Source organism: Gasterosteus aculeatus, chromosome 2, assembly GCF_964276395.1.
Source record: "Gasterosteus aculeatus chromosome 2, fGasAcu3.hap1.1, whole genome shotgun sequence".
NCBI classification, from domain to species: domain Eukaryota; kingdom Metazoa; phylum Chordata; class Actinopteri; order Perciformes; family Gasterosteidae; genus Gasterosteus; species Gasterosteus aculeatus.
In genome coordinates, this window is record NC_135689.1 from 2,122,658 (window position 1) to 2,134,268 (window position 11,611).

Here is an 11,611-nt window from a genome sequence, read left to right on the forward strand (position 1 = left end):
GTTGTTCCTGGTGTTTCTACAGTTGGCTTCACCGTGTCATAAGTGCCGTTATCAAAGCAGAGATGTGTCTCCACAGGTCCAACTGAGGACATGATGGAGCGCTGAGACCTGGGATGGAAGTCTACGGTATTTAGAGTGTGTTGGAACAGAAAATGGAACCAAAAATAGGCGTTTTATCAGTTTTTTAAAATGGTTGAAGTCCATGTACATTCTTTTCATGATCACCAAATGCTTTCTGCTTCACGCACTACAAAAATCATTCCTTCCACGTGTTCTTTGTGTTGCTTCCCAGGAGCTCTCCGTGGTGCTGCTGGAGGGAAGTGAAGTGATCTCATGCGAGAACACTTCAAAAAGAGTTCTTCCTTTTCTCTAAATAATCGGACGACATCTACACTCTACAGTTTGTCCGACGCGTCCCGTTGGGCGCAGTGAATGTGAGCGTGTCGGAATGAGCTACGCTTAAAACAACCACAAGAAAACCACAAGCAGAAAACTGTGCAGCTCAGACTTTTATTTGTTGTCAACGTCACAAAACATTTTTCAAACAGACAAAAGAACACAACCACGTTCCCTTCCTGCTTCCTGCTGTAGCGAAGCCAGTAAACGTTTAGATGTTTGGATTGGACCACGTGACCTCGGGCATTTTACATATTTACATTATTTGTATTTAGTTTGTGAAATGTTCTTTTATTTTAGGGACCAAATGTAGCTTAATGTATCGGATCAGATACGACGACGAATGAAAAGGTTCCATGAAAGTCGGAAGGATTGAACTGTTCTATCTTCTCCTATTTATAGTTTATCTGACGCTCTTTCCTACTTGAGTGAAGACCAAAAGCTTTGGGTGGGTTTCATCACCGCGTGGAGACCCTCGGCCTTCACCGACCCGCCTCCGGACCTGCGTTGCCACGGAGACGCCTGCAGGTGGCGCCAAATCCGGTTTGGATCCCCGCGCGTTGACTACGTCGAACTAAATCGCCGCAGACGTCGTCGGTGTGCGGACTGTGAGCGCCGATCCGGCCTACTTTGTGTTTCACGGAACGACGCAGCCCAGCCGAGCGCCACTGGGCTCCGGTGCTGCGAGGTACAATATCTCACACCGTCACCAAGAGACCGTGACGGAGAGAAAACACGGCCGGTGGCGGATGTTCCCATCACCGGACACGGCCCACGCCGTCAGAGCCACCAGCCGCGTTTCTAAATTTCAATTATAAATAAATATCGGTTATTATTTACATGTCGAAATAAGGTAACCTCGCCCACATTTAAATACATTTAGCGTGTGTCTCACAATACGAACAATTTACTCCGAAGACATTCAAATGACGTAGCTTTATTTAGACGCTCTCAGCCAGACGCTTCATTTACAAACTGAATAAATACCTTAATACAAATGTAGTTAAGACTACCGTGAATGCAAACGATCCCCAGCTGACAGCTTCAGGCCGTTGACCCCCACTTGGCGAAAGGCCAATTGTTTGAATTAAAGGTGCGTTGCATTCTGCTTCGAGGGGGTTTTACGTTATTATTCATTAATTACACGAATATTCCCGGCGTTAAGAGTTCGCCTCGTTTTTCCTGCCGTAACCTCGTATCGAACTACGCATTGCGCCCACCCAGTCAAAGCAACGTGCACGCACACACACACACGCGCGCACGCACGCGCGCTGATGCATATACACTTGGGTGCAGGTGCACCCCCTCTCTCTCTCTCGCGGCGGCGTGACAGTGCACCGCTGCGTCCCGCTGCCGGGCCGCGCGTCCGCCCCGCCGGAGGGTCAGCGCGCGTAACGGCGAGGAAGCCACGCACTCGGGGGCACGACGGGACGAGGACACGTGGACGCGCGCGGGGAGGCCGTGGTGTGGGTTCCTCTCTTGGCATTCACCGCGTGCCTTAATTGTATGGACATTAAATCAAGGTCCGCTGTGAACACGCAGAGGGACAACCCGGGAGGAAGTCGCGTCCTCGCGCCCCGCCGACGTGCGCGGAATGAACTTCCGCGAGCTCCACACTCCCCCCCCCCTCCCTCCCCCCCGCACGAGACCGCATGACACACACACACACCCGTGCGTAAGCGCATGTAGGACACGCAAATCTAAAGCCGATTTATAGCTCACGCCAGCAAAAACCCGCGCGCTTTCCCTGCGCCTCTTTTGGATTCCAAATTCTAAGCAAATAGATATTGTATCACTGCGCCACGGCTCGGCTCTAGATACCCCGACCCCCCCCCCCCCTCACCCCCCGGCTGTGCGTCTTTTACGCATCTCCTGGCACAAAATGACAGCTGAAGCTACACAAGTGCTCTCGCTTTTGTCCGCTCGATTTACAACATCAGCCCCCCCCCCCCCCCCACCTCTAAACGCACGCACACACACGCACTTACACAGCGGAAACAGATAAAAGCAGCACTATTTCTCCTGAGGTCTTACATCCCACTGCGGAGAGCATCGTCGTATCTTCCATTAAACTCGAGCGCAGCTCCACGATCAACGCCCTCGGAGCACAAGGCGCGCGCGCTGCCTCCCCCGCGGACTCACGGCCGCCGCAGAGCAGGAGAGAAAAAGGTGTTCTCGGGTTCTTCTTCTCGCGAGGAGAAAAGAGGGAGAAGAAGAAGAAGAGTCTCTTTCGCGTGTCGCCACAAGCCGTTTAGTCGGGAAGAGGAAAAAAAAGGGCTTCTCGCTCTTCAGAAAGGTCCCCATCTCCAGCAAGAGTCAGCCGGTTCGTGTCGTTTTAATCTGACCCATTTCAGGCACAATCCAGCCCTGGATGCGCCCCCCCCTCCCTCCCCCTCTCTCTCTCTCCCTCTCTCTCTCTCTCTCTCTCGGGCTGTGTGATCCACTGTCTCCCGGATTAGAGCGCCTCTCTCTTCCCAACCTAGACAATCGCGAGTCTCTGCTGATTGGGCTTCGGCGCAAGAGGATTACATGGTCGCGCGATGACGTCATGCCAAGCCCCCCCCCCCCTCCCCCCCTCCCCCTCTCTCTCTACATTAAAACCAAATCCTCATCAGCCCCAAATGTCCTTGAAACCACCGGGCCTGACTTTCTGCAGCGCGTCATGCATGCACAGAGGCCAGAATGCTGTTCTTTAGGTGTACGCACGCACAGACACATACACGCGGGCGCACACACGAGCATTTGACGCAACGTCGCGCGCAAATGAAGGCAGAATGACATGACAATGTCCTCCGTGCACCTGAATTCCGACACCTCGAAGCGGTTTATCCTCAAAGCAGGTGCACGACCAGGGCCCGAATGCTGCTGCACAAAAGCTGCAGGCTGGTGGCTAAAAACGAGCTCAACACTTTGTGATCTCGTCCAAAAAAAACACCCGCACATCATTTTTTGGTCACGGCGTGATGGACGGAGTCTCTTTAACAAATGAAAGCTGTTATTGGCTCATAAAAGGCGTATTAACCCCTTCACTGCGACACCCACACGGAACCGAACCCGGACCCGTTGTGACGGTCCTTCTGGGCCCCCGGGGCTATAAACAGGTCGCTGCATATTTAGCATAAACGACAAAGTGAGAGACGCATCATCCAAATGGTGCATTTTTCCTTTTTTAAGTTAAGCTCTATAATGTTCTGCAGCACCTCAGTCTCACTGGTTGGATTCGTTACTATAGATACAGCGGGGCCGATGTTGACCTATATCTTAAATATGTAGCAACACATTCCAGCGGTTCTCCTTCAGAGGCAGATGTTGTGTTTGCTTTCCTGTCAAGATTCAAATGTCTCAATTTTAAATTGTCATCATTGTTTTTAAATAGTCACTTTTCAAAGCGTAATTTAACGGACCCGGCCTCTTAGTTCTTTATGTTTATTTCAAAAATGTTTTTAAAAGTTTACCCGGATGTGGGCCTGATAGTTCAACCGGTCTTTGGTGATTTCCAGAGCAGAAGAACGCAGTCACGTGTTTAAACGCATGTTCTATTAACAATCCTGCAGGAATGGATTTCTGTCCCGGGAGAAAATCTCACTGGATTTTTTTTCCCCCCTCAAATGTCCCCCCTCTCCCCGCTCTCCCCTTCCTCCCTCCCTCCCTCCCTCCCGCCCGCCCGCCCGCCCGTACAGCGCGCGTCCACCTCCCACTGTTGGCTGAACAAAGAGATGGAGATGAGGGACCGCGAAGCGCTGCTCTTCACACCCCCCGATAACTGAGCCTATAGAATCACAAATGCTCGCGTTTGTTTCTTCAAACAAATGTAATTATGAAACTATTTCCACGCGCGCGTCTATTATCTCTCTCTCCCCTTTCAGCCTCCGTCGCGATCCGCACCTCAAAACGAGCTTCCGCCGCATTTACACGAGTGCAAGTCGGACTAATGCGAGTCATTTCTCGGGGCCCGAACCAGTCTGATTAGTTCGCCCTTTGCCCCCCCCCCCCCCCCAAAAAAAAAAAGAAATGCAACGAAAAGCGAGGAGGAAAACGTGTAGTAACCCCGCGTGCACGAGAAAGCGTCCTGGAGTCCAAATGCAGCCCGTGCCGATACATCCACGCGCTCCTTTGTTGCGTCTCCACCCGCGGATCGTCCAGCAGCAGCAGGCCTCCACCTGCAGAGAAAACACCTCCTGCAACGCGTTTCGTTTCCGACGGAGAGAGAGAGAGACAGAGAGCTACATTGCGGTTGGCTTCTCCTTCTCCTCCTTCTTCTTCTCCTTCTTCCTCCTCTTCTTCTTCTCCCCCGCGCGTCTCTCCCTGCGCCGAGCAGAGCGCGGCCTCCGCGTCCCCGGCTGAATGGAGGGGGAGTTGTCCCCGTGCATTACAATGACATTCGGGCCCCCATTGAATTCTGCCACTGTCTAACGGTCTTTGGACAGCAAATGCACCCCCATCGGGGGGTCGCAACCCCCTCGTTACACCCCCCCCCCCCAACCCCCCCTCCCATCCCATCACGCAGCCCGCCACAAAAGCCCCAACAAAAGAGAGGAGAGTCGGCCCAGTTGTGCGAGTTGCGGCCCCTGGACTTTTTGAGGTACGCTAAAGGGGGGCGGGTGGGGAGGGGGGGGGGGGGGGGTCCTGGGCATTTGAATTACATTTAGAGACGAGTTTAACGTTGAAAGCGTCTTTCCAAAATGAATATTTGTGTTTGTTAAAGGCTCGAGTGCTCATCTTTAAATGTGTCGGAAATAAGCAGCGAGTCGTTCCATTTGTCAGACAAACGCGCGACGTGACGCCGCGTTTGGCGCAGTGGAAATATGGCGCATCGTGAGACACAACGGAGCACATCCCGTGTGAGCGCGCCTCGTTGTCACACCGATGACGTGTCGTTCGGTCTTTAAAGGCACGTCTAAATAAAATAAAATCAACACAAATATGACTTAAGACATTGGAAATGTATGTGCCCCCCCCCCCAAAAAAAACCTGACAGACAAATTCCCTTTTCGGAATTTGTTGAAATAATTGATCACATAATCGCAGAGTCCACGTAAGAGATAATAATAATAATATGTATTATTATTATTTGACTAATATTATTATATTATTATAAATGGTGGACATTGTTGCAGAAATTGTCCCGTGGTGGAGATCCAACTTTCCCAGGGAAATCATACCGATTTCCGAAATGCGGTTGAAGGCCCGAATAAGCACAGCTGGGCATCTGCTCCTGGGCCCATTCATGGGGGGTGGGGGGGGGGGGTCAGCGCTATAAGCTCGTTATGCAGATGCACAGCTCAGTTTATAACGGGAAGCCCCTCCAGCCCCGTCCCAACGCATCCCCTCCGTCACGTGATCAGACCCCTTCTCTGGGATTTATGCAACATTTTGGACGATCGCGTTCTGTCGTTCTGACGTTTGTTAAATTCTAGTCTGTTATTGTAAGTGGCACTTTTTTAAAATTTTGTGCTGGAGAATTGCTGTAATTTTTGCTTCTTTTTTTTTTAAAACCGGTTCCTCTCAGCTGGCTCGAGATAAATGAATGAAAAAACAAACAAAGTTGTTGATAAGATTTTCTTAATTGCAGGAAATTTCTCCTTAAAACAACGACAGAAGTTTATCGAAGAGGGAATAAAACAATTTTATTTTTGTTTGTTTCTTCTTCTCCCTAAACCTCCCACACTTTTATACTGGCTCTGCTGCTTGTTTTGAGAGGCATATAAAGAGGTGTAATTTTGCAAACATTTCTTAAGTGCAGAGAGCCAGAAGGACCCTCCAGTATTGTCCTGGGAGAGAAAGAGAAACACGTTGACAAAGGAATCCATTGTTCCTGGCGAACAATTCAAGGGGCCTAGTAAGCTGTCCTCTACGATCAGGCAGCCGGCCGCTGATTTGAATGCAAGGGGCCCCTCCAAGGAGAAATGGTAATATATGGCAAGATATAACCAACAGCAGCCCATATGCAACCGTGCACGTTGGCTGTACACACACACACACACACACAGGAAACAGAGAGCTGGGAGGAAAACTTTCTTTACTCTGGATGTGTTTCACCTGCTCCCAGGATTCATCCCACTTGGTCCCCAGTAAAGATAAATTGGTCCACGTGTTTACAGGTGAGTTTCATGGGAATAAAACATTGATATTTCCCCCGCGCATGCTATCTGTTCTTAATAATAATCTTAATTTATATATATTCTTCTATAACTAAAATTGTTCCTGGGTTCCCACGGTCACGTTAGAAAATAGGATGATAAATAATAAAGTTAAGGCGCAGCTAACACTTCTCCACAAAGTCACGGGTAGGATGACTTTTATTTTTATTTTTATATCTATTGTTTAAAATTAGTTTTAATCCACTGATCCTTTTTTTTATTCCAGTGTTTTCCAGTAATTTAATTTAATTTAGTTTCGTTCTCATCCCAGCTACTAACAAGCAATAAAAGATGAATTATTTTACACACACACACACACACTAACACACAAATAAATATTCATACAAACATATCCGCACAAAAAGAGACCAAATGCAAAAGAGCAAAGGCGGCGAGTCAGAGCTGCAGAGGAAGAATCCCAAAGAAGCGAAATCCTGAATGTCACTTGTCATCATATCGCAGCGAGCAAAGCGGGCCAGCGTGTCAAGAGGCAGACTGTCACTGGTGTGTCTCTACACGCATGACACACACACACACACACACACACACTGTAAAAAACAAAAGCATTATTCCCCCAAATCATTTTGTACACACGGCTCAATTTCTCATTTTGGTTCATTAAATCATCTTTATTTTTATCGGCGCGTGGCCCCTGCATTTGGCTTCGACGACTCGTATCAATAACGTGGAGCCACTTGACCGGCGAGCTGAGCTCCTCCACTCTGATAAATGTCACGAGCTGTTTGCATTGATCTGCTTGTGACACGTCTGGTTTCTCCTGCTCCTCCAGTCTCTGTGGAAGTCGTTGTTCGTGCACACATTTCATTTGAATATGCACGTGTGCATCCATTAAGCCTTTAATCGATATACATCTATATATATGTAGATATATATCTCCTAGAATGAATGGAATGGATTTAGATGGGAGGCCTGTTTAGAGCCAGCGGCACGGATGGATTTGCACGCGGTGCAGAACTGACCCCGAGCAGCTGTCTGACTGTGCATCGGTGTGCACGTTGTCTGAGGAGTCAGGAGGCTGCAGAGGAAGTGGACTCTTGACAAGGACGCAGTGAATAAGCCTCGTCTTCTTCTCCACAGTCAAATTCCAACAAGGTTACAGAAGAAATACATTTTTTTTTTTTGTATTCCACTACGACGGAGAAGAGAGGCGACTCCGTTGCTACGGTGACTTTTACACAAATCCTGCATGTCAGCCGTTGCCGTGAAAACAAAAGGCGCGTGTTTGACCTCTGCTCAAAGCGCCGCTCTTCCTGATGCTCATTCATGCTCAGCTGATGCTGTTTTATAAGCGCACGTGAAGCCCTGCTTTTATTTTATTTTTTTACGCTCCCTGGCGCACACGCAGCATTCAAACCTGCGACAATTCAGTCCAAGGAAAAAAAAAACCTTTCCCATCCGCACGCTGTGACTAAACGGTGTCACATTCTCCTCCACGCCGTCCGTTTACACAACAATTAACCTGCACCTCAGATAAACGGAGCCGGCGGGACATTTCGTCCTCCATAATATTGGAAATTAAAACACAAAAAAACTACACGGTAAAAAAGAAAGTATAATTCTTGGACTTTTGCATGCATTCATAAAATTAATTTCCTCTATTTTATTTTGAAAATATTCTCTCTCTCTGGCCGACATTTACTTTGTGATTTGGGGTAACAGTTATATGTAGGTACATATATTTAACGAAATGGATTGTGCTCATGAAACAGCCTCACCCCGCTGACCTCTCCCATCCCCCCAACTTCTTTTTCTGCAGATTGGTGAGGCCCCAGTCGAGAGGTTTGGGGCGTCGGAGCATCAGGTTTTGCATACAGCTGGATTCAAGTCTGGGGCAACGCCACTGACGGGCGTTATGGAAATGTGACCAACATTTGACATAATTTAATACAAAAATCTGTGTGTGTGTGTTCAGGCTTTAAGATAACAGATATTGTAAATGAAATTCAGATGGAGGGTCGGGGGGGGGGGGCTTGGTGTGTAGATGCTGACCTGTAATCATCTCTGTTGTGTGTTGCAGGAGATGCTCCCAGGTGCCTTCAGATGAAGATGTTTCTTTGAGCCTTCCTCCTCATCACTGTAATCAAGAGAAGACATTTTCAACGCAAACTGATGGTTTCAATCAATTACTTTACGTCCACAATACACTAATATATTAGATCCATTTTGGAAATGCATCGCTTCAATTATTTAGAGTAAGTAAAACTTACAAGAAAACTGGGCCTCTTTTCCCCCCGAACATTTCTTAATTTCACGTGCAAATAACTAACCACGATGTAAGGTCAATGAGGTCACACACGCCGTGGTCACGGGTCACACTTGGTGTCCCTCTCTTGTGATGGGGTCCTCGTGTTGGTGCAGTATTTGTTTAACCCTCCTCCTCACAAGAAGATGATTGGGTTTACTGAGCGGCCCCACGCTGCAGTTCATCAGGCTTCGCGTCCGGCCTCCGTCCTCGTTCGTCCCAAACCGACATGTGCTGATGTGAATTTGATACGACAGTAAAGGGCCAATTATGTACGTACGTGCCCGCGCGGAGGAGACAGGGGGGAGAGAAGGAGACGGAATATCTTGAGGGGTTATTTTCCCGGAGCATTATTCTGTCAATAAAACACGGGCGTTGAAACATCGATGAGCGATAAAAAGGTTACGCGTGTGTGTGTGTGTTTTTCTGTCGTATCTTATCAGCATCTTGTGTGGTGGACTGATTCAACGGTTTATTAAATCTAAATCAGGTGCCTTTAAATGCATTGGACTATTCAGCTATGTGTGTGTGTGTGTGTGTGTGTGGACCCGAATCCGGCTAATATTTGAAATCGAGAGTCGGACGCCTCCATTTCTAATTCCCTTTTTATTCCGCTCGACCCTTTCTCTGTTTGTGTACTTATCTTAGATGAAAAAAAGGTGTCAAATCATCTGAATCATTCCCTGGCTATTATATCCAATTAATGCCTCCTCGTGGTGTTTTATTGTGCTATAAACGGCTATTGCTTGTGGTTCAGTAGACAAACACAATGCGGGTCTGGGCTGGCGGCGGCTGTGCTGGGGAGGGACGGACGGGGACTTGGCCGCTGCCCACGGGGGCCCCGGCCACTCTAAATCAGTTAGTTTTGGAGGAGATCCTAGTCGGCTTTTTAAGAGGGTCCATTATAGGCTTGTTAATGCCTCAGCCGAGGGGGAAACACTACTAACCGCACTCAATTCTCCATGCAGTCGGTCTCCTTCTCACACACACACACACACACACACACACGTGCACGCTCGCCCCCCCGTTGCCTTCTCCCTGACGCCGCTTGTGCGCTTCCTCCCGAGATGTGTGTCGCCTCCTGCGTGTGTCCGTCGCGTCGTGCGCTTCACGGGGTTCCGGCCTTCGCCGAAAAGTAACACGATATCACAAAGTCTCCCCATTGATCCGTGTGCTCCGTGTCTGAGCGTCTGACCGCGTGCGTCCGTGTGCGTCTGTGTGCGTCCGTGTGCGTGAGGGTGTGAAATGTGTTAAGTAGATTGAGGGATACTTTTGAAGATGTATTTTGGAGCCTGCGGGGGGATTCAGCAGTGAGCTATTGCATATTTAGGACGGTGTGTGAGGGTCCTGTAAAGGTAGGTGTGTGTGTGTGTGTGTGTGTGTGTGTGTGTGTGTGTGTGTGTGTGTGAAATTGTAATTCACACCATCAGCTCGAGAGGAGAAACCCTGAGAGCGCTTTCGTCTCCCAGCGGGTCCTCTCGTCACGGCGAGCTCCGGGGACGCTAACTAGCTGCGCAAGAACCTGGAAGTTCACGGAGGAGCAATTGCTTGTTTCCCTCGCTGGGTCGCACTTCGTCTTCGTCCTCCCTGTCGTCCGCGCGCACGCCGCGCCGTCACCCCCCCCACGCTCGTGTTTCTTTCTCTCTGCCCACGTGGTCACGGCGGCTTTGTTCCACTGGCGGGCGAGCTGCGGGCCGCGCCAAAGTCACCACACCTGAGGCGCGAGCTAATGTCCCCCGCCCCCCCCCCGCCACCTCCTCGCCTCCGCATTCTAAACCGTCGTCAAGGAAAAAGGTGCCTCTCGGTCGCCCTGGAAACCGTTGCCTCCCAGCATGCTCTCTGTGAGTGACAAGGTGTGACAGAGCGAGAGCTTTGTGCGAACGGACACGAGCTCTCCGGAGCCTTCCGGGGGCCCCTCGCGCGTGTTCTCGTCCTCTGAGCGCCGTCGCTCTCACTGGGAGCCGCCGGCTTCTGCTCTCAGCCGCCATCTTTGAGTCTTCTCAGGGAGAGGATGTGCAAAGTTCCTGGCGCCTGCGTCCTTTGGCCGTCGATAAGTGGCGGGCGGCCATGATCGGTTACGGCAGTGGCAGCCTGTGTGTATCTCGCGCCCCCCCCCCCCATGAAACCATTTACCTCCCTCTGCCATGGTCTCCACTGTTAGCATCGTTAGCGGCGAGCGGCTGGAGCACGCCGCGCCTTTTTAAGGGGGCCGCTCGGTGGTCGGAGGCTGGTCCTCACCAGATTAGAAGAACCTGACGTAGTTCAACTCCTGGTGCTGTTTAAGTCAGGGGTCTTTGAGGCCGAGGTCCCCCAAACTGATGGCGAGATGGAGCAGGGACCCCCTCTACGGAGTTTGGTCCGCCATCGTGAGCATGAATGCATCTGATTGGCTGGTGCCTGTGACGTCCTATCGGCACGTGAGTGAACCGGTGCCGTGTGTTGACTGAAACATGACGTCCTCTCCACAGATTTATCCGTTTTTGCTGCAATATGTTGGATTCATGTTAGTGTGCATTTAAATAAAATAAACAATTCTGATCCTGAAGACACTTAAATTTGTGGGAAAAAAAAAAATTGTCTTATCAACCAAACATCTTGTGACCCCACCTGCTTGTCCCTGATTGTTGCCCCTGATCTGTCGACGATTACGATCGCACGTGAAAACACGCAGCGGACATCATCATCTTCATCACCTTCAACAACACACACAGCCGATGACCCCCCCCCCCCCCCCCATCGTTATCAGCACCTCCTCATTAGCTGCGTCTCCGTCAGCCTTTCGGACACACATTCGCATCTGATGCTCGTTGTT

General features: G+C 49.9%; 1 long non-coding RNA gene across 1 annotated transcript; it reads left to right on the forward strand.

Moving 5' to 3' along the window:
* The first annotated feature begins 5,777 nt into the window (after positions 1–5,777).
* On the forward strand, positions 5,778–9,301 carry LOC120828711 (uncharacterized). Its single transcript, XR_005713579.2, has 4 exons — positions 5,778–6,305; positions 6,446–6,497; positions 8,314–8,417; positions 8,575–9,301. It is a non-coding gene; the product is annotated as an uncharacterized LOC120828711 (long non-coding RNA).
* The last annotated feature ends 2,310 nt before the right edge of the window (positions 9,302–11,611 follow it).